The 24,161-nt window shown below is 41.0% G+C and overlaps 1 long non-coding RNA gene across 5 annotated transcripts; it reads left to right on the top strand.

Moving 5' to 3' along the window:
• The first annotated feature begins 1,928 nt into the window (after positions 1-1,928).
• Positions 1,929-21,356, top strand: LOC103281303 (zinc finger protein 420). Of its 5 annotated transcripts, none has more exons than XR_010002277.1 (4): positions 1,929-1,997; positions 10,320-10,580; positions 12,978-13,077; positions 16,732-21,356. It is a non-coding gene; the product is annotated as a zinc finger protein 420 (long non-coding RNA). The 5 variants fall into 5 exon arrangements; XR_001731001.2 differs by lacking the exon at positions 1,929-1,997 and adding an exon at positions 14,130-14,202 and having other exon boundaries at positions 2,031-10,580; positions 16,846-21,356; XR_010002278.1 differs by lacking the exon at positions 1,929-1,997 and adding an exon at positions 2,032-8,884.
• Positions 21,357-24,161: the final 2,805 nt, after the last annotated feature.

Raw genomic sequence — 24,161 nt, 5'->3', positions numbered from 1 at the left:
GAACAATGATGGAGTAAGAGACCTGAGATAAAGGTCCAGTGGCCTTCTTAGGATTTGCAGCCCTCAAAATACACTACACCTCATGTTCCTCCACAGTGAGGTGGGAGCTGCCACTGCCCAGTGACTGGCACCTTCCCTGTCCACCTTCCACAAAGACCTAAAAACGTGGATGTTCTGGTGCGCCTTTGAGTAAGTAGTCCCACCAGATACTCAATTGTGTTTTAAATTAATGGGCTGTTTTTCTTACATAAGCCGCCCTGAGTCCCTTTGGGGAGATGGAGGCAGGATACAAGAATAAAGTTGTTGTTGTTGTTATATCTGGTTGTATCCTACAAGAGAATGTTCTACCTTAAAGGGTTTTGTGGGTCTTCTCTGAAAGGTCATGACCACATAATCAACCCACACGGTGAACTCTAGTTGGCTGTTGTAAATTAATGTGGATGTTTGTTTGTTTTTATATAATTTTGTTTGACTAGATGTACTTTATTGATGTTAGACTTTAAATTGATGTTTGGTTTTAATGTTATTTTTATCTGCGGGGTTTCTCTGAGATTTTATGTCAGTATTTGTTTGTTTACGGAGTCATTGAATGTTTGCCACTGTATGTTGGAATCTGCCCCGAGTCCCCTTGGGGAGATAGATAGGGTGGAATACAAATAAAGTTTTATTATTTTTTATTACAGTAGAGTCTTACTTATCAAAGACTCTCTTATCCAAGGTTCTGGATTATCCAAGGCATTTTTGTAGTCAATGTTTTCAATATATCGTGATATTTTGGTGCTAAATTAGTAAATACAGTAATTATAACATACAGTAGAGTCACACTTATCCAAGCTAAACAGGCTGGCAGAAGCTTGGATAAGCGAATATGTTGGATAATAAGGAGGGATTAAGGAAAAGCCTATTACACATCAAATTAGGTTATGATTTTACAAATTAAGCACAAAACATCATGTTTTACAACAAATTTGACAGAAAAAGCAGTTCAATAGGCAGTAATGTTATGTTGTAATTACTGTATTTACGAATTTAGCACCAAATATCACAATATATTGAAAACATTGACTACAAAAATGGCTTGGATAATCCAGAAACTTGGATAAGCGAAGCTTGGATAACTGAGACTCTACTGTAACATTACTAAGTATTGAATTACTTTTTCTGTCAAATTTGTTGTATAACATGATATTTTGGTGTTTAATTTGTAAAATCATCACCTATTTTGATGTTTAATAGGCTTTTCCTTAATCCCTCCTTATTATCCAAGATTTTCACTTATCCAAGGTTCTGCCGGCCCATTTAGCTTGGATAAGTGAGACTCTACTGTATTATTATTTTTTAAAAAAAAAACATGATCTCCAAAAGGTGTTTTTCTAAAAGGTTTTTGTGTGTGTATGTCAGGGAGCGAGTGTGTCAGGGAGAGAAACCGCAAATCACTTAGGCTGTGAGAGAATTGGCCGTCTGCAAGGACGTTGCCCAGGGAATATTGCCCGGATGTTTTGATGTTTTTACCATCCTTGTGGGAGGCTTCTCTCATGTCCCTGCATGGAGCTGGAGCTGACAGAGGGAGCTCATCCGCGCTCTCCTCGCAACCTTCAGGTCAGCAGTCCTGCCGGCACAAGGGTTTAACCCACTGAAAGGTTATGAATGCCATTTCCCAGAACCGTGCGTCTCGCCTTCCTCTCCGCGTAAGGATCTGGTGAGCAGCTCCATCTTGATGCCGGGAAGAAAACCCGAGGGTGGCCCGGGCCCTGGCTTGCTCTCTCCTGGGCCCAAAGCCAAAAAAAGTGTGCGCATGCGTGCTTTAGAAGGAGACGATCCCAAAGTGGGAGGGACCCCGAAAGGCCATCCAGTCCAGCCCCCTTTTGCCCGGCAGGCCTCTTCTCTGTGGCAAACCCTGTGGCCCCGCCCCCTTTGCGTCAGAGAAACGCGACGTCACTCAGGCCACGCCCCCTTGGCCGCCGCCTGCATTTCTGTGAGGAAGGAAGAAGAAGGAGGTGAGGCTTTGGAATGGAGTCTCTCTCATTCTCTCTTTCCTCTTGCTCCGGTTTCCCTCCGGGACCCATTTGGGTCTCTTCCAACTCGACAAGGACAGGCCGAGATGGGCCAGGAATTCCTTAGTGCTGCAGGCAGGCCTGGACCAGGAGACCCAAAGGCATCCAGGGAAGGCAGGAAGGGGGAGAGGCCTTTCTTTCCCTCAGCCGCAGCCGCACTCTTTCCTGAGGGATTTCCTCCCTGAAGGCCAGGCCTCGAGAGAGAGACCCAGGCCCTTCTTGCACAGGCTGCATTCATTCAGCTTCCCACCCAGTTTGAGCACGGATTCTGTGTCTTGTGTTTTCATCTCTGTTCTGTGTTATTTTAATATGTATTTTATATATATACATTTTAATATGTATATCTATGGAAATATTATAATGATATTGTCGAAAGCATTCCTGGACAGAATCTATTTTCTGTGCTGTCTGGCCATGTTCTGGTAGCATTCTCTCCTGACATTTGGCATGCATCTGTGGCAGGCATCCTCAGAGGTGCTGAGGTCTCCCAACAGACAAGAGTTCTATCTTCCAATCTGGACCTTCCAGGGGTATATAAACCCCACTTGCCTAGTTTCCAATATACAGTAGAGTCTCACTTATCCAACATTCTGGATTAGCCAATGCATTTTTGTAGTCAATGTTTTCAATACATCGTGATATTTTGGTGCTAAATTCGTAAATACAGTAATTACTACATAACATTACTGCCTATTGAACTACTTTTTCTGTCAAATTTGTTGTATAGCATAATGTTTTGGTGCCTAATTTGTAAAATCATAACCTAATTTGATGTTTAATAGGCTTTTCCTTAATCTCTCATTATCCAACATACTCGCTTATCCAACGTTCTGCCGGCCCATTTACGTTGGATAAGCGAGACTCTACTGTATATCTATGGAAATATTATAATGATGTTGTCGAAGGCATTCCTGGACAGAATCTATTTTCTGTGCTGTCTGGCCATGTTCTGGTAGCATTCTCTCCTGACATTTTGCCTGCATCTGTAGCAGGCATCCTCAGAGGTGCTGAGGTCTCCCAACAGACAAGAGTTCTATCTTCCAGTCTGGACCTTCCAGAGGTATATAAACCTCACTTGCCTAGTTTCCAATATACCTCACAACCTCTAAGGATGCCTGCCATAGATGTGGGCGAAACGTCAGGAGAGAATGCTTCTGAAACATGGCCATACAGCCCAGAAATAACACAACGACCCTGTGATTCTGGCCATGGAAGCCTTTGACAACACATTGTGAGGCCTGTTGGAAATGAGGCAAGTGGGGTTTATATACAGTAGAGTCTCACTTATCCAACATTCGCTTATCCAATGTTCTGGATTATCCAAGCCATTTTTGTAGTCAATGTTTTCAATAAATCGTGATATTTTGGTGCTAAATTTGTAAATACAGTAATTACAACATAACATTACTGCGTATTGAACTGCTTTTTCTGTCAAATTTGTTGTATAACATGATGTTTTGGTGCTTAATTTGTAAAATCATAACCTAATTTGGTGTTTAATAGGCTTCTCCTTAATCACTCCTTGTTATTCAACATATTTGCTTATCCAACCTTCTGCCGGCCCGTTTATGTTGGATAAGTGAGACTACTGTATCTGTGGAATAATGCCCAGGGTGGGAGAAATAAATAAAATCAATCTTTATTTGTATCCCACTTTTCTCCCTATACAGAACCCAATGCAGCTCATAACATTATGTATAATACAGTACAATGTATTATACATATGTAAAACAATAACCTATACAAACAAATTTACAATAAGAAACATATTTGAAATAATTTATCTAATACAGTTATTGCAGGCAACTCAACAAGATAGATGGTGATTTTAGCTCAACTCAATAAAAGTTAGCGTTTGTCATTACAACTAAGTGTCTAAGTCAAAAGCTAGCACAAACAGGAGATAGTCGTAGATAGTCTAGGTCCAAGCTATTTGGAGGCCAGATCTAAGAGAGAGACCCAGGCCCTTCTGGAGTCTTCCTACAGAGGCTGTATTCATTCAGCTTCCCATCTAGTTTTGAGCACGGATTCTAAACTCCCGTGTCTTGTGTTTTCATCTCTGTTCTGTGTATTTTAATAGTATTTTATAGAAATATGTTTCAATATGCATCTTTTATTAATACATATATCTGTGAAATTATTATAATGTTGTTGTCAAAGGCTTTCCTGGCCAGAAGCACTGAGTTGCTGTGAGTTTTGCAGGCTGCCTGGCCATGTTCCGGTAGCATTTTCTCCTGACATTTCGCCTGCATCTGTGGCAAACATCCTCAAAGGTTGTGAGGTCTGTTGGGAATGAGGCAAGTGGGGTTTCTCTATCTGTGGAATAATGCCCAGGGTGGGAGAAAGAATTAGATCAAATCAATCTATTTGTATCCCGCTTTTCTCCCTAAACGCAACCCAAAGCGGCTCACATTATGAAAAAGGTAATACAAAACCATATACATATGTAAAACAGTAACCTATAAAAACAAATCTACAATAAGAAACGTATTCAAAATAGTTTAACACAGTTATTGCAGGCAACTCAGCAAGACAGATGATAAATTTAGTGCAACTCAATAAAAGTTAGCCTTCCTGTCATTACAGCTAAGTGTCTTAATCAAAAACTAGTGCAAACAGGAAGGTCTTTAGCTGCTTTTAAAAAGATGTCAGGGAAGGGGCTGTTTTGGAACTCCCTCCCCAAGAAGGCCACTGAGAAGGCCCTCTCTCTTGTTGCCACAACCACATTTGTGATGGTGGTAGCAATAAGAGGAGGGCCATGTTAGAAGATCTTAATATTTGGGAAGGTTGGTATGAGGAGATGCAGTTAGGGTCAGATAGGTAAGTGGGACCTTAATTGTTTAGTGCAATGGTTCTCAACCTGTGGATCCCCAGATGTTTTGGCCTTCAACTTTTAGAAATCCTAACCGTTGGCAAAGTGGCTGGGATTTCTGGGAGTTGTAGGCCAAAACACCTGGGACCCACAGGGTGAGAACCACTGGCTTAAGGCTTTAAAGGTCAAAACCAGCACCTTGAATCAGGCCCGGAAAGGAACTGACAGCCAGTACAGGTGCTTTAGCAGAGAAGTAGTATGCTCCCTGGGTCCAGCTCCTGTTAATAACCTGGCTGCAGACCTCTGGACTAATTGAAGTTTCCCGACACTCTTCAGGGGCAGCTCCATGTAGAGCCCATTACAGTAGTCTAAATGGGATCTAACCAAGGCATGGACCACCATGGCCAAGTCTGGCTTCTCAATGTACATTTGCAGCTGGCACACAAGTTTTAATTGTACAAAGGCCCTCCTGGCCACCACCGACATCTGGGTCTCTGGGCTTAGCAATGAGTCCAGGGTGACACCCAGATTGGGGAAATGTGTCTTCAAGGAGAGTGTGACCCCTATCCAGCACAGGTTGCCACCCTATGCCCTGACCTGCCTTCTGACTGACTGTCTTGTCTGGATTCAATTACAGTTTGTCCTATTCCAGTCCAGAACAGCTGACAGGTTCAGAGTCTGGGCTGCTTCCTTGGCTTCTGGTGGAAGTGAGTAATAGAGTTGGTTGTCATCTGCGTACAGATGGCACCGAACCCCAAAACGGACTATCTCTCCCAACAGCTTCATGTAATAATAATAATACGAATAACTTTATTTTTGTATCTCGTCTCCATCTCCCGAAGGGACTCGGGGCGGCTCACATGTAGATGATAAACAACATGGGGGACAGAACTGAACCCTGCAGGCATCCCCCAGCACCACCATCTGGGTATGACCTTCTAGGAAGGAGTGCAGCCACTGCCGAACAGTGCCTCCAAGTCCCATCCCAGCCAGGTAACCCAGAAGGATGCCATGGTTGATGGTATCGAAGGCCACTGAGCCATCCAAGAGAACCAACAGGGGCACATTCCCCCTGTCAAGTTCTCTACGTAGATCATTGGCTTGGAGGACCTTCTTATAGCAACACCAAGTGGCCAGCTACTAATCAAGGTTCATTTAATATAATGCCAAGGTTTTTTTAAAACGTTGTGTTCTCAAACGCATTACAACTTGTACCCTCAGTTCGCTTCTGACACAAGAAATAAAATAAATCTACTAAGGTGACCAAAGCTGTCTCTGTTCCATGGCCGGGCCTGAAACCAGACTGGAATGGATCCAAATAATCTGTTTCATCCAAATATCCCTGGAGTTGTAGGGCCACCACCCACTCCAGAACCTTGCCCAAAAAGAGGAGATTAGAGACTGAGTGATAATTACCTATATCCAAGGGATCTAGTAAAAGAACCCTTGTCTGAAAGAACCATTGTCTGTTTGATGCAATTGTGAATGTTGCAGTTAGCCAATTATTAATTAAATATTTATAATGTGTATAATTGCTGGTGTCTGTAAGCCACCTTGAGTCCCCCGCGGGGTGAGAAAGGCAGGATATAAATGAAGTACAGTAGAGTCCCACTTATCCAACATAAACGGGCCGGCAGAATGTTGGATAAGCGAATATGTTGGATAATAAGGAGAGATTAAGGAAAAGCCTATTAAACATCAAATTAGGTTATGATTTTACAAATTAAGCACCAAAACATCATGTTATACAACAAATTTGACAGAAAAAGTAGTTCAATACGCAGTAATGCTATGTAGTAATTACTGCATTTACGAATTTAGCACCAAGATATCACGATGTATTGAAAACATTTACTACAAAAATGCGTTGGATAATCCAGAAAGTTGGATAAGCGAGTGTTGGATAAGTGAGACTCTACTGTAAATAAATAAATCATGTGTTTTAATTATGCTGTAACCCACCTCAAGACACAAGGAGAGGCGAGTAAGAAATTCAGTTATTTCTTGTAGCAAATAAGTTTTATTTTGTTTTCAAAAAAAGAAAGAAAAAAGTAACTCAAACTGTAAAAGATGAGGGAAGGAAGGGAAAGGTGGGGAACATGACAGGCAATAATATGTAAGTTAAGGAGCCATGTTAAATAGTTCTACACATAAGTCTATTGTATCGTTGAAGACAGCTCCATTTCAGTCTGGTTTCAGACCTGGCTATGAAACAGAGGCAGCTTTGGTCACCTTGATGGATGACCTGTGTAGAGATCAGGACAGGAAAGGGTGTCACTGTTGGATCTCCTGGACTTCTCAGCAGCTTTTGATCCCATTGACCATGGTATCCTTCTGGATCGTCTCGCTGGGATGGGACTGGGAGGCCCTGTCTTACAGGATTCTGTTTTGTCCTCAATGCTGTTTAACATATTTATGAAACTGCTGGGAGAGGTTTTGGAGTTTGGTGCCACCTGAATGCAGGTGACACCCAGGTCTACTACTGCGTTCTACCTGAAGCCAAGGAAGCTGTCCTGACCCTAAACCAGTGCCTGCCATCGGTCATGGATTGGATGAGGGCAAACAATTTGAAACTTAATCCAGGCAAAACAGAGGTACTCCCAACTGACTAGGAGTTCCAACTGGTCAGTTGCAAGGCAGAGCAATCAGGGAATAGGGATCCAGCCTGTGCTGGATGGGGTAATACTCCCCCCTGAAGACACAGGTCCGTTGTTTGGGGTCCTTCTGGACTCAGTGCTGAATCTGGAAGCCCAGGTGTCGGTGGTGGCTGGGAGGGGCTTTGCACAATTAAAACTTGTGCACCAACTGCGCCTGTACCTTGAGAATGTCTAGCCCAATGGTCTGCAATTATGGTACAGCACAGCACTTTTATCGCATTCCCTTGTTCCTTAGCTACAACTTGCACCATCCCTTTCCTTCTTGCTTACAGCTGGCCATGTTTCTACGACAGATACTATAGGTTATTGGTGCTGTGCTGAGTTCAAATTGTTGTTTTATATACTCGTGGTTTTATTTTGTATTGCACAGTACTGTGTTTATTTTATGCATTGTTTTAGGTGCCTTGTGCCTTATGTAAGCAGCCCTGAGTCCCTTTGGGGAGATGGAGGCGGGGTACAAAAATAAAATTATTATTATTATAAGTCAGAGCTGGCCACAGTGGTACATGCCTTAGTTACATCCCGCCTGGCTGACTGTGACGCGCTATAAGAGCTGCAACCAGGTTGCTCACTGGGGCTGGATGCAGGGAGCAGGGAACCCTCCTGTTGCTGCAGCTCCAGTGGCTGCCAATCTGTTTCTGAGCACAATTCAAAGTGCTGGTTATGACCTTTAAAGTCGTAGAAAGTCTAGGGCCAAGCTATTTGGAGGCCAGACCTAGAGAGAGAGATCCAGGCCTTTTTTTAGTTTTCTTGCAGTGGCTGCATTCAGCTTCCCATCCACTTTTGAGTGTGTGTCTTGTGTTCAGTCTCTGATCTGTGTACATCAGTGGGAGGGAACAACAGGAAATGGGGAAATGGTCCTCCTTCAACCCCCCCCCCCCTCAATAAAATGGACTATGTTTCTCTGTCTTCACCTCGTTTTGGCCTTTGCCCGAATAATGGAACAGAAGCATAATATGTATTTTATAGAAACACGTTTTAATATGCTTGATTTATATACATGTATGTGTGTACGTGTGTGTGTGTGTGTATGTATGTGTGTATATGTGTGTATATATTTATATGTCATATAACTCATACAGTAGAGTCTCACTTATCCAAGCCTCACTTATCCAAGCCTTAATTTGTAAAATCATAACCTGATTTGATGTTTAATAGGCTTTTCCTTAATCCCTCCTTATTATCCAAGATATTCGCTTATCCAAGCTTCTGCCGGCCCGTTTAGCTTGGATAAGTGAGACTCTAATGTATTATAAAAAACCCACAATATATATATGTGTGTGTGTGTGTGTGTGTGTAATTTATATATTGTTTATGTGTTTTATTATGCTTATCCTGCCTTGAGATACAAGGAGAGACAGGTAAGAAATAAAATTATTATTATTATTGTATTGTCAAGGCTTTGACAGCCAGAATCACTGGAGTGTTGTGCCGTTTCCACGTTGTATGGCCAACGTGTTCTAGCAGCATTTTTTCCTGTTTCTGTTTCACCTGCATCTGTGGCTGGTGTCTTCAGATGATCTGATGGTGGTCAAACAAGTGGAGTGTATGATTTATCTGTGGAATAATGTCCACCTTGGGAGGAAAGAACCATTGTATGTTTAAAGCAAATGTTAGCCAACTTGAATTAGCCTGGTCTTTATTCCCTTTCCATTTTTTGTTGCTTGATATCTATCTATGTGTGTGGGTTTTGTTAATTTGATTTGTGGATGACTAGGCCACCTAAAAATTGTAGTTTTCTTAGTTTTCTTTTTCCATGGTAAACTGGATGTTTGGAGGGATGTTGTTGATGTGGTCCAGGAACTTGTTTAGTTATTCTTCTCCTACATGGCTCTAAATGGTGAAAGTGTCATCCATACATTGGAACAATATAATGGGCTTTTTTGGTGCTGTTTCCAGAGTTTGTGTGTTAAACTACTCCATGTAAAAATTAGCAATGACCGGGCTAAGAGGGCTCCCCGTGACTACCCGATCTTTCTGTTCATAGAATTCATTGTCCCATTGAAAGTAGATTGTAGTGAGGCAATGTCACTTGGGAAATTCCGGTTAATGAGTTCTATGGTGTCTGCTATGGGGACCTTGGTGAATAAAGACACCACATCAAAGATAATCAGTTTGGCATTGGCATTAAGTTTGAGATTGCTGATTTTTTCTATGAAGTGGGCTGAATCCTTAATGTAGTGTGTAGTGAGCCCAATATGGGTTTCTAGTTGTACGACCAGAAATTTTGCCAAATTGTATGCGGGGGACCCAATGGTGCTCAAAATGTGTCTGAGTAGAGTCCTTATGGATTTTTGGGAGCCCATAAAGCCTAGGAGGGAGGGCTTCCAATTTGCATAGATGTTTGTGTATGTTAAGATTAATTGAGGAGTCCTTCATCAAAATGTTTGTTTTTCTGCTGATTTTACTATTTTATTTATTTATTTTCTGTACCTATAGCTCGCCCTTCTCACCCCCAAAGGGGGACTCAAGGCGGCTTACAAACTAATTTTGTTAATTGGGTCTTAAAGATGCCAGCCACAGATGCAGGCAAAATGTTAGGAGAGAATGCTGCTGGAACATAGCCATACATCCTTGAACAATATATGGAATTATTGTTTCAATATTGTTCGTTTTTCTATGTTTGCACTTGTTCACATTATTTTCCTTTTAATTTGCTGGATTCAACCTTGAAAACTTCATAAAGATTAATTAGAAAGTCAAAATAAAGCCAAGGTGCCACTCTCTCAGTCTCCCAGGTGGAGAAGGTTGGCTTTTGGATACCCAGCCTGTCTATCTGTCTTTCTTCTTTCATAGAATCATAGAGTTGGAAAAGACCTCATGGGCCATCCAGTCCAACCCCATTCTGCAAAGAAGCAGGAAATCGCATTCAAAGCACCCCCGACAGATGGCCATCCAGCCTCTGCTTAAAAGCCTCCAAAGAAGGAACCTCCACCACACTCCAGGGCAGAGAGTTCCACTGCTGAATAGCTCTCACAGCGAGGAAGTTCTTCCTAATGTTCAGATGAAATCTCCATATTAGCTGCTGGCTAATAACCAGCTGATCACATGAAAGTTGTGAGTAAACCAAATATGTTATTTCCATCAAAGTCTACTTAATTTTTGTCTCTTGAGTGCATGATATGTGTTGCTTTATTTTCTTTTTCTCAGAATTATTGTCAGAATTATTTGGCAGATGTCTCCCTTGTTCACATTAGAAAGGAATTTCTGAATTGAATCAGATTGGCCACCAGATGCTGCTGTTTGTCAAATTTATGAAAGGCAGTCCAGAGTGAGGCGCAGAACACAAATAAAGTTCCTCCCTCCACATCAACCTTGAGAAGTAAAAGGAAAATGTTGATATTAGCAAGGACTTGTTTCTATTCTAAGGGTACTTGTAATCTTTGCTGTTCAAGGTCAACTGATCTGAAGTCACTTTGCCTAGTAGACCAAGCAATTTCCCAAAACAATTCAATTTGGTAATAATAATAGTTCAATAAACAAAACCAAAACAGGGGGGAAGCAAAGGAGAGTTCTTCTTATAACCAGACTATTTTAAAAGGAATTTACATCTTAGAGGCAATTAAGTAATTAGTATGCAATTAAATACAGTAGAGTCTCACTTATCCAAGCTAAACAAGCCAGCAGAACCTTGGATAAGCGAATATCTTGGATAATAAGAAGGGATTAAGGAAAAGCCTATTAAACATCAAATTAGATTATGATTTTACAAATTAAGCACCAAAATATGTTATACAACAAATTTGACAGAAAAAGTAGTTCAATACGCAGTAATGTTATGTTGTAATTACTGTATTTATGAATTTAGCACCAAAATATCACGATATATTGAAAACATTGACTACAAAAATGCCTTGGATAATCCACAACCTTGGATAACCGAGTCTTGGATACGTGAGACTCTACTGTAAATGGAAGGCTCAAAGAGAGTTGGAAAATACAGTAGAGTCTCACTTATCCAACGTTCTGGATTATCCAACGCATTTTTGTAGTCAATGTTTTCAATACATCATGATATTTTGGTGCTAAATTCGTAAATAAAGTAATTACTACATAGCATTACTGTGTATTGATCTACTTTTTTGTCAAATTTGTTGTATAACATGTTTTGGTGCTTAATTTGTAAAATCATAACCTAATTTGATGTTTAATAGGCTTTTCCTTAATCCCTTCTTATTATCCAACATATTCGTTTATCCAACGTTCTACCGGCCCGTTTATGTTGGATAAGTGAGACTCTACTGTACCTGCAAACAATCTTTTATTTTTTCCCTCCTGTTTCAGATTTTATATTTTTTTTACAGTTTTAGATCCACAATATCCTATTTCAGCAATGTTTATTGAACAACTTAGTTGTTTTCCATTTCTTTTTACTGAGATAGTGTAATCAGTTCTGCATCTGTCCTCTAGTCTTTCTCCTTTGTTGCTTAATTGCTTGATTGCTCTCATCTCCTTAAAACTCCAAAGACCAAATGATGTGGGAAAATGGGTCCATTGGGGGAGATTTATATGTGCCTCTCCTTTTCTACTGAAATCACAGCTTTTCTCCAGGCAGCTGCCTTGCTGAGATTTTGAAGAGAAATTGTACTTCTGCTTGCTATTAGGAATAATCTAGAAAAGCTCCTTGTCTTGAAGACACAGACCTTTACTGATACCAGAGTAGTAGAGCTAGACAGTATCACATCTTGCTACCATATTGACCAGAAGCTGAATCTGATAATATTATTATTATCTCCATGCTCAGTCAGGCATTTTGAGGCAGCATCCATGAGAAGGATGCCTGCCTGCCTGCCTGCCTGCCTGCCTGCCTGCCTGCCTTCCTTCCTTTCTTCCTTCCTTCCTTCCTTCCTTCCGCAGGTCCGGATTTAATAATAATAATTTTAGTTCTTACTCCTTTGATTACTGTAGATACATCCCTACAATCCCAGATTGAAAGTATTTTTCTCTAGATCTCCTTGATCTGCTGAAGATCTCTAAGACCATCTCCCTCCATCCCTTCCTTCTTCCTCTCATGAAACCTCGTCCTATGTTCTTTGTTTTCTCCTCCTGGGAATGGTGGAGGGGAGACTCCTGCTCGACTACAATCCCTCGTGGCCCATGGGTCTCACTCTATTCCAAGTGTTGTGTCTTGATGGTCCCAAATGACCATTTTATTCTGGATCCACATGGTCTTTCTTTCACAAGAGGATATAAATTTCCAGATGGAATGCGGTCCCAGTATGTTGGAAATGGCAACCTTCATCAGGTTTTCTCTAGCAATCTGTTTGTCCATGAACTTGTTGCTTAGAGTTTCCTGTATGGATGTTCTGGTGTGCGGCTTCCTTTACCCTATGGTTTTCTGAGAAGTTATAAAAGGGGCTTCAGACCAGCCTCTCTCTCTCTCTCTCTCTCTCTCTCTCTCCCCCCCCCCCCCCTTTTGATTATGTGACCTGTTGATAACTGTTTTTGTTACAGGAGAGATGCCCTGGCCAGCTGACACAGGGAACCACCTCAAAGATATTTGAAAATGGACTAATAAGCTTTTGTACCGGTGTATGCTGATCACATGAAAGTTGTGAGTAAGCCAAATATTTCCATCAAAGTCTACTTAATTTTTGGGTCTTGAGTGCATGATATGAAACAAGTTGTTTTATGGGAGAGTACTTTTTTGGGCACTGAATAAAAACACTTCTAAAGTTCTGCTGTTTTTATGCACTAGCAAATCTCTGTTTTTCCTGACAGAGCAGAGGTTGCTGGTTATTCAGTCTAACAACTGAAACCATAGCCTAGCATAATTATATTAGCTCTGAGCCTGTCTTTAAATCTCTTTTTCGTGTCCACCAACATTATTAAAAATGTGCCTTGTTAAAATATATATTTCTAGCCAAGCTGCCAGCTGTTAAAAGCTGAAAGCTTGTTGAACTGAAGTGGTATCTGGCCTGTAGAACAGGCATGGCCAAACTTTGGCTCTCTCTCCAGGTGTTTTGTATTTCGAATTTCTGACAGCCTACTGGCCATTAGGAATTGTGGAAATTGGAAGTCCAAAACACCTAGAGGGCCACTGTTTGCCCTGGCTTCCTGTAGAAGGACTGTGTTTGATACCACATTAACTTCCGTGGCTCCATGGGAATTGTGGTTTCACAAGGTCTTTAGCCTTCTCTGAAACACAACTCCTGGGCATTCCAAAACAGCAGTTCTCAAACTGGGCTTTGCAGACCCCCCACTCCCCCTGCCTACGAAGCATGCGGCCTGTGAAGCCCCACTGCCCCCAGCATGGCTTATGGGGCCTCCCCGCCGCAGCCGACGCCATGGCCTGCAAGTCCTCCCTGCTCCCGCTTTGACTGTACTTTGCCTGCATGGCAGAATCAGGTTGTATTGTGGCCCTGGGGTTGATCCTGTCATCATCATCATCATCATTCCAATTGCTGGTTGCTGAATGGCCATCTGTTGGGGTTGCTCCTATTATTATTATTATTATTATTAATTATTATTATTATTATTATTATTATTGCAAAGGCTGGGTGGCCCCTGGGGTCTTCCACTGAAATACTGTTAAGTTTATACTGATTAAAATTGTTCATTTAAAATATTGTATTCTTCTTTTGTTTTTCCTTGTTTTTCCTCCAGCATGGAGCTGGAGCTGATAGAGGGAGCTCATCCGCTCTCTCCCCGGGTGAGATTCGAACCTGGCAGCTTTCAGGTCAGCAACTTTCAAGTCACTTAGTCCACTATGCCATCTGGGGGCTCCATAAGAGAAGGTTGAAAGGAGCCATGAGAGCCATGTATAAATACCGTCTGTTGCTCTCCAGGGCGACAGGAGGTCTTGAGCCTGCATTGCTCTGGGTTGGGTGTGGCTTGTTTACAGAGACATTTGGCTCCATTGTCCCCCCACCCCACCCGCCTGCTCCCTCCTCAAGTTTGGAGGGAAGCCGGTTGGGCTCCATTCTCCCCTCTGCCTCCCATCCAGTGCTCCCTGAGTGGGGAGAGGTCCTTTGAGACATCAAGTTGTGTGTGGTGTGTCTCAGAACCATTTGGGGGGCTCCATTCCGTTCTTTCACCAGCCATCCACCACCTTCCTGTGCTGTGGAGGCCTTCCGAGGCCTCTGGCTCTCTTCCTCTCACCATGGGTGCTCTCTTCTGTGGGGGAAAGGGGGCAGGGAAAGGGAAGACAGATGGGCATTGAAGCCCCACACACCTGCCTAACGTCACCAAGGTTCCTGGGTAGGGCGTGTGCTCTGCACATGCGTGGTTAGTAATTTTTTGTTTTGGGGTTTTCTGTAATTTGGACCTAATTTTATAGGGTTTTTTGATGGAAGGACATAGATTGGATGACTATGTCTTTTGTGGCCAAATTTGGTGTTATTTAGTCCAGTGGTTTTGTGTGTGTGTGTGTGTGTGTGTGAGAGAGAGAGAGAGAGAGAGAGAGAAGAAGAAGAAGAAGAAGATGATGATGATGATGATGGCGATGGCGGCGGTGGCGGCCCCTGGGGTCTTCAACTGAAATACCGTTAAGTTTATGCTGGTTAAAATTGTTCTTCATCCTAAATATTTTAAATACTTTCTTTTTTTGGACTACAAAGAAGATATGTGCAGTGTGCATAGGAATTTGATCATTTAAAAATCAGTTCACACAAACATGCTTCATCCGTCTGCCATTTATCAATTTTTAAAATGCAATGTGACCCCTGTGTTGAAGGGTTTCTTGAAGTTCCATGGGAAACTTTTCCTTCCAAAAAGGGCTCCACAGTTTTTAAAGTTTTGCCTATGCTTAGTAAGGCATTTGTGAGGGGGCTTCTATAGGAGGATAATAATAATAACAATAACAACTTTATTCTTATATCCTGCCCCATCTCCCCTAAGGGACTCGGGCAGCTTACATGGGGACCAGTAAAATAGAATTAAAATGTACAGTAACACCATAAAATACATTGCATTACAATAAATAAAAAAGCTTTCATAAAATAAACCATCAACAACCAGTAGCCGAGCACAGTGGGCTCAGTTTGCTCAGAGTAGATGCCCGTTCTTCTCCAGATCGGGATTTATTACGCTAGTCACTGCAAATGCATTGCTAGGAAGGACCCTGTATGAAAAGCCTGTGTTTCTCTAGCTCACCTTCAGATGCTGAAAATCTTCCCTTGGACAAAGGACAAGAAAGAAAAGGGTGAAGTGGGCAAAAGTCAAAGAAGTTGGCAGGGGAAAAAAGACATTGTGAAAGGAGCTGCTTGTTTTTGCATCCGAAGGAGTGAATGGCCCAAAGTGGATTTTGTTCAAGAAAAACTTGTTTTGTCAATATCCCAAGAGGCCTCAATGTGGGTTTGAATTAGATGGGTGGGGAGGCAGGGTCATGGTTGGCTGTAGGGTTCCTTTGGGAAAAGACTGGACTTTTGGTGGCAACAGGTGTCCAATTTAGGGTGCTCGAGAAGCCATTGTGGAATAGGAGGCATCCCAGTAATCTTTGGTCCCTCAGCATTTAACACATTCCAGTAGTTCAGGGAATCCCGTTATCCAGTGATTGACACCCTTCAATTTTTGAAAGAACCGTTCCTTTCTGCTTGCCTGCCTGCCTTCCATTCCTTTAGCCATATTTGTGTTCAACCCAATGAAATCAATGTGATGCTTCAGTATTGCTGTAGAAAGAGTTGGCCTTTCCCCCTTCTATCATTCATTCTTTTCTTCCTCCCTCCTTTCTTCTTTCTTTCTGGATTAATTAACTTCTTTATTAAGAATCAATTATTGCCTTTGCTAGTATCTGTTTCTGCTTAAGACCCTAATATCTGCATTTCTTGGTACAGTATTCCTCCGCTACTTTGCGGTTCGCTTTTGCGGATTCGCTGTTTTGCGGGTTTTTCATATGGCCCACTTTCTCACAGGCACAAAAAGGCGCAGGCTGAGGATGCGGCCTGACCTGGCCTGTCCTCCTCAGGCGCCCGCAGGCAGCACAGGTAGGCCCCGCTTGCGCCTCATCGCCTCAGCGAACAAGAAGGAATACAGTACAGTACATTAAAAGAGAGCGAGAGGGAGGGAGGGATGCTATATTTATTAAAATAAATATAGCGTCCCTACTTCACAGATTTTCACTTATTGCAGGAGATACTGGAACATAACCCCCGCGATAAGTGAGGGAAGACTGTATTTTCATTTTCAATATGACCCATGAAAGGGGGGAAATCTTGGAGGTAAAAATTTGTGGCTTTCATTACTGATCTCTTGCTTCTTTTTTGACCAGGGAAATGAACATTCTATGGAGCCACCTCTTGGGTGCAACAAGTAAACCAATAACATAAGAATAAGAAGTCCTCTCAAGTTGATGATCTTGCTGAATTCTTGATGTAACTTACAGGTAAAAAAGGAAAATGGAGAATCAAGGATCTGTCTTGACATTCAACACCCATTTCACTGTTGACATGGAGAAAGCTTCTGAATGCCTAGTGTGTGGAAAGATTTTCACTCGGAGGACTCATCTGCAGCGACATGAGAGGACTCACACTGGGGAGAAACCCTATGCATGCCTGGAGTGTGGACAGAGATTTTCTGATAGTTCAAGTCTGCATCGACATCGAAGGACCCACACTGGGGAGAAACCCTATCAATGCCTGGAGTGTGGACAGAGCTTTAGTCATAGCTGGAGTTTACATTCACACCAAAGGACTCACACTGGGGAGAAACCCTATATATGCCTGGAGTGTGGACAGAGCTTCACTGAGAGTGGACCTCTACGTTCACATCAAAGGTCTCACACTGGGGAGAAACCCTATACATGCCTGGAGTGTGGACAGAGCTTTGCTCGGAGTGCAAATCTACATAGACATCTAAGGACTCACACTGGAGAGAAACCCTATACATGCCTGGAATGTGGAGAGAGATTCACGGAGAGTGGAAATCTCCGTTCACATCAAAGGACTCACACTGGGGAGAAACCCTATACATGCATGGAGTGTGGACAGAGCTTCACTAATCATTCGAGTCTACGTTCGCATCAAAGGACCCACACTGGGGAGAAACCCTATACATGCCTGGAGTGTGGAAAAAGCTTCGCTCAGAGTGCGCATCTACGTTCACATCAAAGAACCCACACTGGAGAGAAACCCTATACATGCCTGGAGTGTGGAAAAAGCTTCGCTCAGAGTTCAGGCCTACGTTCACATCAAAGGACTCACACTGAGGAGAAACCCTATACATGCCTGGAGTGTGGAAAGAGCTTTACTAAGAGTGCAAATCTACATACACATCAAAGGACTCACACTGGGGAGAAACCCTATACCTGCCAAGAATGTGGACAGAGCTTCCCTTGTAGTTCAAATTTACATTCACATCAAAGGATTCACACTGGAGAGAAACCCTACATGTGCCTTAAATGTGGACAGACCTTCACTCGGAGTTCAAGTCTACATAGACATCAAAGGGCACACAGTGGTGAGAAACCCTATACATGCCTGGAATGTGGACAGAGCTTCACTGAGAGTGGAAATCTACGTTCTCATGAAAGGATCCACACTGGGGAGAAACCCTATACATGCTTGGAGTGTGGACAGAGCTACACTACGAGTGCAAATCTACGTTCACATCAATGGAGCCACACTGGGGAGAGACCCTATACATGCCTGGAGTGTGGAAAGAGCTTTACTAAGCATGCAAATCTGCATAAACATCAAAGGATTCACACTGGGGAGAAACCCTATACATGCCTGGAGTGTGGAATGAGCTTCCCTTATAGTTCAAATTTACATTCACATCAAAGGATTCACACTGGGGAGAAACCCTACATGTGCCTTGAATGTGGACAGAGCTTTACTTGGAGTGCAAATTTACATAGACATCAAAGGACTCACCTTGGTGAGAAACCCTATACATGCCTGGAGTGTGGAAAGAGCTTCACTCAGAGTGCAAATCTACATTCGCATCAAAGGACGCACACTGGGGAGAAACCCTATACATGCCTGGAGTGTGGAATGAGCTTCAGTCACAATGCAAATCTTCATAGACATCAAAGGACTCACACTGGGGAGAAATTGTATAAATGCCTGGAGTGTGGACAGAACTAGTCTTATAGTTCTGGTCTTCAGATCACACGAGTCACACTGGGGAGAAATTGTATAAATGCCTGGAGTGTAAACAGACCTTCTTTCATAGTGGAAGGCTACAATCACATCAAAGGACTCACTTTGGGGAGAAACCGTGTATATCTATCTATCTATCTATCTATCTATCTATCTATCTATCTATCTATCTATCTATCTATCTAGAGTGTAGAAAGAGTTTCACTCAGAGTGCAAATTTACATTTGCATCAAAGGACTCCAAAACTGGGGAGAAACCCTAGGAACGCATAGAGCAGTGGTTCTCAACCTGTGGGTCCCCAGATGTTTTGGCCTTCAACTCCTAGAAATCCAAACAGCTGGTAAACTGGCTGGGATTTCTGGGAGTTGTAGGCCAAAACACCTGGGGATCCAAAGGTTGAGAACCACTGACACAAACTGTAAAAGAGCTTATCTGAGAGTTCAAATCTATATACAAGATATAGAATTCACATTTGAGAGAACGGTGGTATTTAACCCCAGAGAGACTCTTAAAGACAGCTTTCCAAACTTTTCATGTTGGGTACACACTTTTTAGAAATGCATCCTTTCGTGACATGGTAATTCAGTTTAACTAGCAAACCAACCCTTATAAGATTTTCAATATATATAATAATAGAGATATTGAGATGGTTTTCTTCTGGCTTTTTAAATGTTACGTTTTAATTATTGACAGCTCCTAATTTTTAAGTGTTGTCCTAAATGCTTAGAATCATAGAATAGTAGAGTTGGAAGAGACCTCATGGGCCATCCAGTCCAACCCCCTGCCAAGAAGCAGGAAATCAAAGATGAAGACGCATTGGTGAGCACCCTTTGGGTTCGTTTGCTTAGCCAATTACAGATCCACCTAACCGTAGTTTTGTCTAGCCCACATTTTACTAGTTTGTTTGCCAGAAGGTCGTGGGGGACTTTGTCGAAGGCCTTACTGAAATCCAGGTACGCTACATCCACGGCATTCCCTGTATCGACCCAACTCGTAACTCTATCGAAAAAAGAGATCAGATTAGTCTGGCATGACTTGTTTTTGGTAAATCCATGTTGACTATTAGCCATGACCGCATTTGTTTCTAAGTATTCGCAGACCACTTCCTTAATGATCTTTTCCAGAATCTTGCCTGGTATCGACATGAGGCTAACCGGACAGTAATTGTTCTTTTTTCCCTTCTTGAAGATAGGGACCACATTTGCCCTCCTCCAATCTGCTGGGACTTCTCCCGTTCTCCAAGAACTCTCAAAGATGGTTGCCAGTGGTTCTGAAATAACTTCCGCTAGTTCCTTCAGTACTCTTGGATGTAGTTGATCTGGCCCTGGGGACTTGAATTCATTTAGAGCGGCCAGGTGTTCCTGGACAACTTGTTTCCCTATTTGGGGTTGGATTTCCCCAAATCCTTCGTCCATTTCATGTTGCTGAGGTTGAAGATGGCTTTTTTTTGTGAGAAGACCGAGCTTAAGATGTAATTTCAGCTATGTGATGTCTAATTTGGTGTATTATCTCACTATTATTTTATATTCTTGTTCAATATATTTTATTTCATTTATGTCATTATTTTTTTGGTTGAACTTTATGGCATTGAATGATTGCCGCTATTTGTTGTGAACCGCTCTGAGTTCCCACGGGAAGATAGGGCGGGAGATAAATAAAGTTTAATTATTATTATATTATAGATACGTTTTTTATATAACCTGTATTGTATAAACCCCAGTGAAGTATAGACTGCCTTGGAATCTCTAGTCTCTTTTGAAGGAGTTTGAGCTGAGGTTCGATGGCTGTCTGTTGGGAGGGCTTTGACTGTGCCTGCTTCCTGGCTGAAGGGGGTTGGATTGGATGCCCTTTGAGGGTCTCTTCAAGTGCAGGTGGGCAGGGAACCTTTTTTTATACGGCATGCCTGTGTACTATATCCAACACACTAGTGTGTTTCGGCACACAGTTTGGAAAGCTCCCACACAAGAAAAATGACTGGTCAGAATCCACAAACGATCAGAGATGGACAAAATTACTCTGCTGATTAAAAAGAAATCTTTGAGCAAGAAAGATTTGGACTTATTTATCACTTTTTCACAACAACAACAACAACAACAGGGGCAAATGTCAGTTGTTAGATATATAAATTAGAAGCGTGTTGCCAAAAGCATAAGTGTACTTACAAAGGATTATCTAAGGAGGAAGTAGAATAATAAGGGATGCAAATCATGTAGGTATGAAGTTCTTAGAATTAGACCCAGGTCTGTTTGTTTATTTGTTAGTGTACTATGTAACTGTATAGGAGTGTTTTCTCGGTGTGGTCTTTTTCTGATTTATTTTTGTAGTTTGTTGTGGCCACTCAGTCAGCTATACAATTTTAGCATTTTATCTATATAAATAACAATTTAATGTCCGTCTGTTAGGTACCTCATACCTCCCAAACTACTCCATCGATTGCTACGCAATTTGGACACAACATAGCATTCAAACTGCTGTGTGTTTTACACCTACTCTCACAGACCCGACACACCTGAGAAAGGTAAAATCATATCTCTAAGCAATGGCCTATCAGTCTCCTCTTCCCTTAGCTACCATCCTGTACCATTTTAACATTATATGTTATAAAATTGGTTTGTCTTTTTCTCAATAAAAACATGTGTTAAGGGTTGAAATATTACAGACTGGAAAGGCAGATAGAGCTGGGATTTAATTCATCACTTAAGATCCTTTTGGATATTGTTCTCCTCCTATATGACAGTTGTATGGCTCTGGGTTTAATTTTGATGCTTCAGTTATTAAATATGTTTTGATAATGTGTTGCTTTTTCGGGTTTTCATTACTACACATCTGAATCTGGCATTTCAATACAGCTGACCCTTCATATTTGTAGGTGTAGTTTTCATGGATGATGATGATACTTTTATTTTGTACCATCCTCTCCTCAAAGCTGTTTATACCATAGCTAAAATTATCTACAGTATTATATAAAAAAGTAATAATAATAATTTGTATGTAATCATTATTCTCAAAGTATTATTTATTATTATTTATTTATTTACTACATTTATATCCTTCTGTTTTCACCCCAAAGGGGACTCAGAGCGGCTTACAAATCAAATGAACATACAATATATTATTGGCATAGCACAATATAAGCATTAAATTATTATATTGTACTATATCATTATATGGTGGTAATATTAGTAATATTACATTTAATATATAATTACTATTATTATATTGTATTACCGTAGAGTCTCACTTATCCAACATAAACGGGCCGGCAGAACGTTGGATAAGCGAATATGTTGGATAATAAGGAGAGATTAAGGAAAAGCCTATTAAACATCAAATTAGGTTATGATTTTACAAATTAAGCACCAAAACATCATGTTATAAAACAAATTTGACAGAAAAAGTAGTTCAATACGCAGTAATGTTATGTAGTAATTACTGTATTTACGAATTTAGCACCAAAATATCATGATGTATTGAAAACATTGACTTCAAAAATGCATTGGATAATCCAGAACGTTGGATAAGAGAGTGTTGGAGAAGTGAGACTCTACTGTATTAGTATAATATTGTATTCCATTATAATGCTATTATCAATATTATATTATTATAATATAATTGTAATAAGTATTATATTATTATAGGGGTGTGTTCATTAACAGATTAATTTAAGGATTTACTGTATATACTCGAGTATAAGCCTAGATTTTCAGCCCTTTTTTAGGACTGAAAAAACCCTCCTCGGCTTATACTCGGGTGCGGGTCCTGGTGGGCTTATATTCAGGTTGGCTTATACTCAAGTACAGTAGAGTCTCACTTATCCAACATAAATGGGCCGGCAGAACGTTGGATAAGCGAATATGTTGGATAATAAGGAGAGATTAAAGAGAAGCCTATTAAGCATCAAATTAGGTTATGATTTTACAAATTAAGTACCAAAACATCATGTTATACAACAAATTTGACAGAAAAAGTAGTTCAATATGAAGTAATGCTACGTAGCAATTACTTTATTTACGAATTTAGCACCAAAACATCATGATGTATTGAAAACATTGATGACAAAAATGCATTTTATTATTACTGTATTATTTTACTCTATTTATTATTACATTTATTATTTTACTATTATTATTATTATTACATTGATTACTTCACTCTATTATTATTAAAAGGACACATAAGCACATTTACATTGAAGAAGATGAAAATAATGATTTAATCAGAGTTGGACACTCATATCTTAAATTACAGTTTGATGGAAAGATTCAAAAACATTTAACCTACTGAGGCCTCAGTTAATGTAATTTTATTGGTATTTCGGCTTATACTGGAGTCAATGTTTTCCCAGTTTTTTTTGTGGTAAAATTAGGTGCCTCGGCTTATATTCGGGTTGGCTTATACTCGAGTATATACGGTAATTATTAATGATGATTTGTATAGAATAATTTTTCCATATTTTTATGATAGAATCATTTGGGAAATGACATTTATAATCCAGGAACACTAATTGTGTTAAAACAGTGTAATAGAAGTGTATTAACTAACAGAGATCTGGGGTTTTAAAGCAGTGGCTAGAGGGCCATCTGTCGGGAGGGCTTTAATTATGTGTCCCTGTATGGCAGAATGGGGTTGGACTGGCTGGCTCTTGGGTTTTTTCCCCCCAATTCAAGGATCCTATGATTGTAAACATCTAGGGATAAGTCCAAAAGGCCATCCAGTCCGACCCCCTTGTGCCAGGCAATCCCAAGTCTTCCGGGCAGATGGCCACCCAGCTTCTGTTTCAAAACCTTCAGAGAAGGAGACTTCATCCGATTCCCAGGCAGTTTATATCTGTTAAAGTTTGAAGGTACCCCAAAAGGTCATCTAGTCTGACCCCATTCTGCCAAGCAGGAAGCCCTCTTGACAGATGGCCATCCAGCCTTGATTTAAACACCTCCAGAGAAGGAGGCTTCATTGGATTCCCAGGCAGCAAATTCCACTTTGGGATCTGGGATCTGCACGCATCATCCGAAAATACATCACACAGTCCTAGACACTTGGGAAGTGTTTGACTTGTGATTTTGTGACACGAAATCCAGCATATATATCTCATTTGCTGTGTCATACTATGTCTTTGTGTCAATAATAATAATAACTTTATTTTTGTACCCCGCCTCCATTTCTACAGGGTGGTTACATAAGGCACAAGGTGCCTAAAACAATGCGTAAAATAAACACACCATACAATACAAAATAAAACCACTAGAATATAAAACAATTTACTCAGAACAGCGCCAATAACCTATAGTGTTATATGTTGTAAAAACATGGCCAACTGTAAACAAGAAGCACCAAAATATCAGATTTATTGAAAACATCAACTACAAAAATGCATTGTCTACTAACAAATTCACTACAAATAAAGATAGAATTGCATAAAATGTACAGTAGCAACATTGTTGGAAATTAAATCCATAAAAAGTTCAATCCTTGCTGTCTAGAGAAACAGCTGTGGATCGGGTCGGGAGGCAAACTTTGTTGGATAATCCAGAACGTTGGATAAGCAGATGTTGGATAACAGACTCTACTATATTTTAATATTTGTTCCATGCATTTTAATATA

The sequence above is a fragment of the Anolis carolinensis genome, chromosome 1, assembly GCF_035594765.1.
Source record: "Anolis carolinensis isolate JA03-04 chromosome 1, rAnoCar3.1.pri, whole genome shotgun sequence".
In the NCBI taxonomy this organism is placed as follows: Eukaryota; Metazoa; Chordata; class Lepidosauria; order Squamata; family Dactyloidae; genus Anolis; species Anolis carolinensis.
This window is presented reverse-complemented; position numbering and strand designations above follow the sequence as displayed.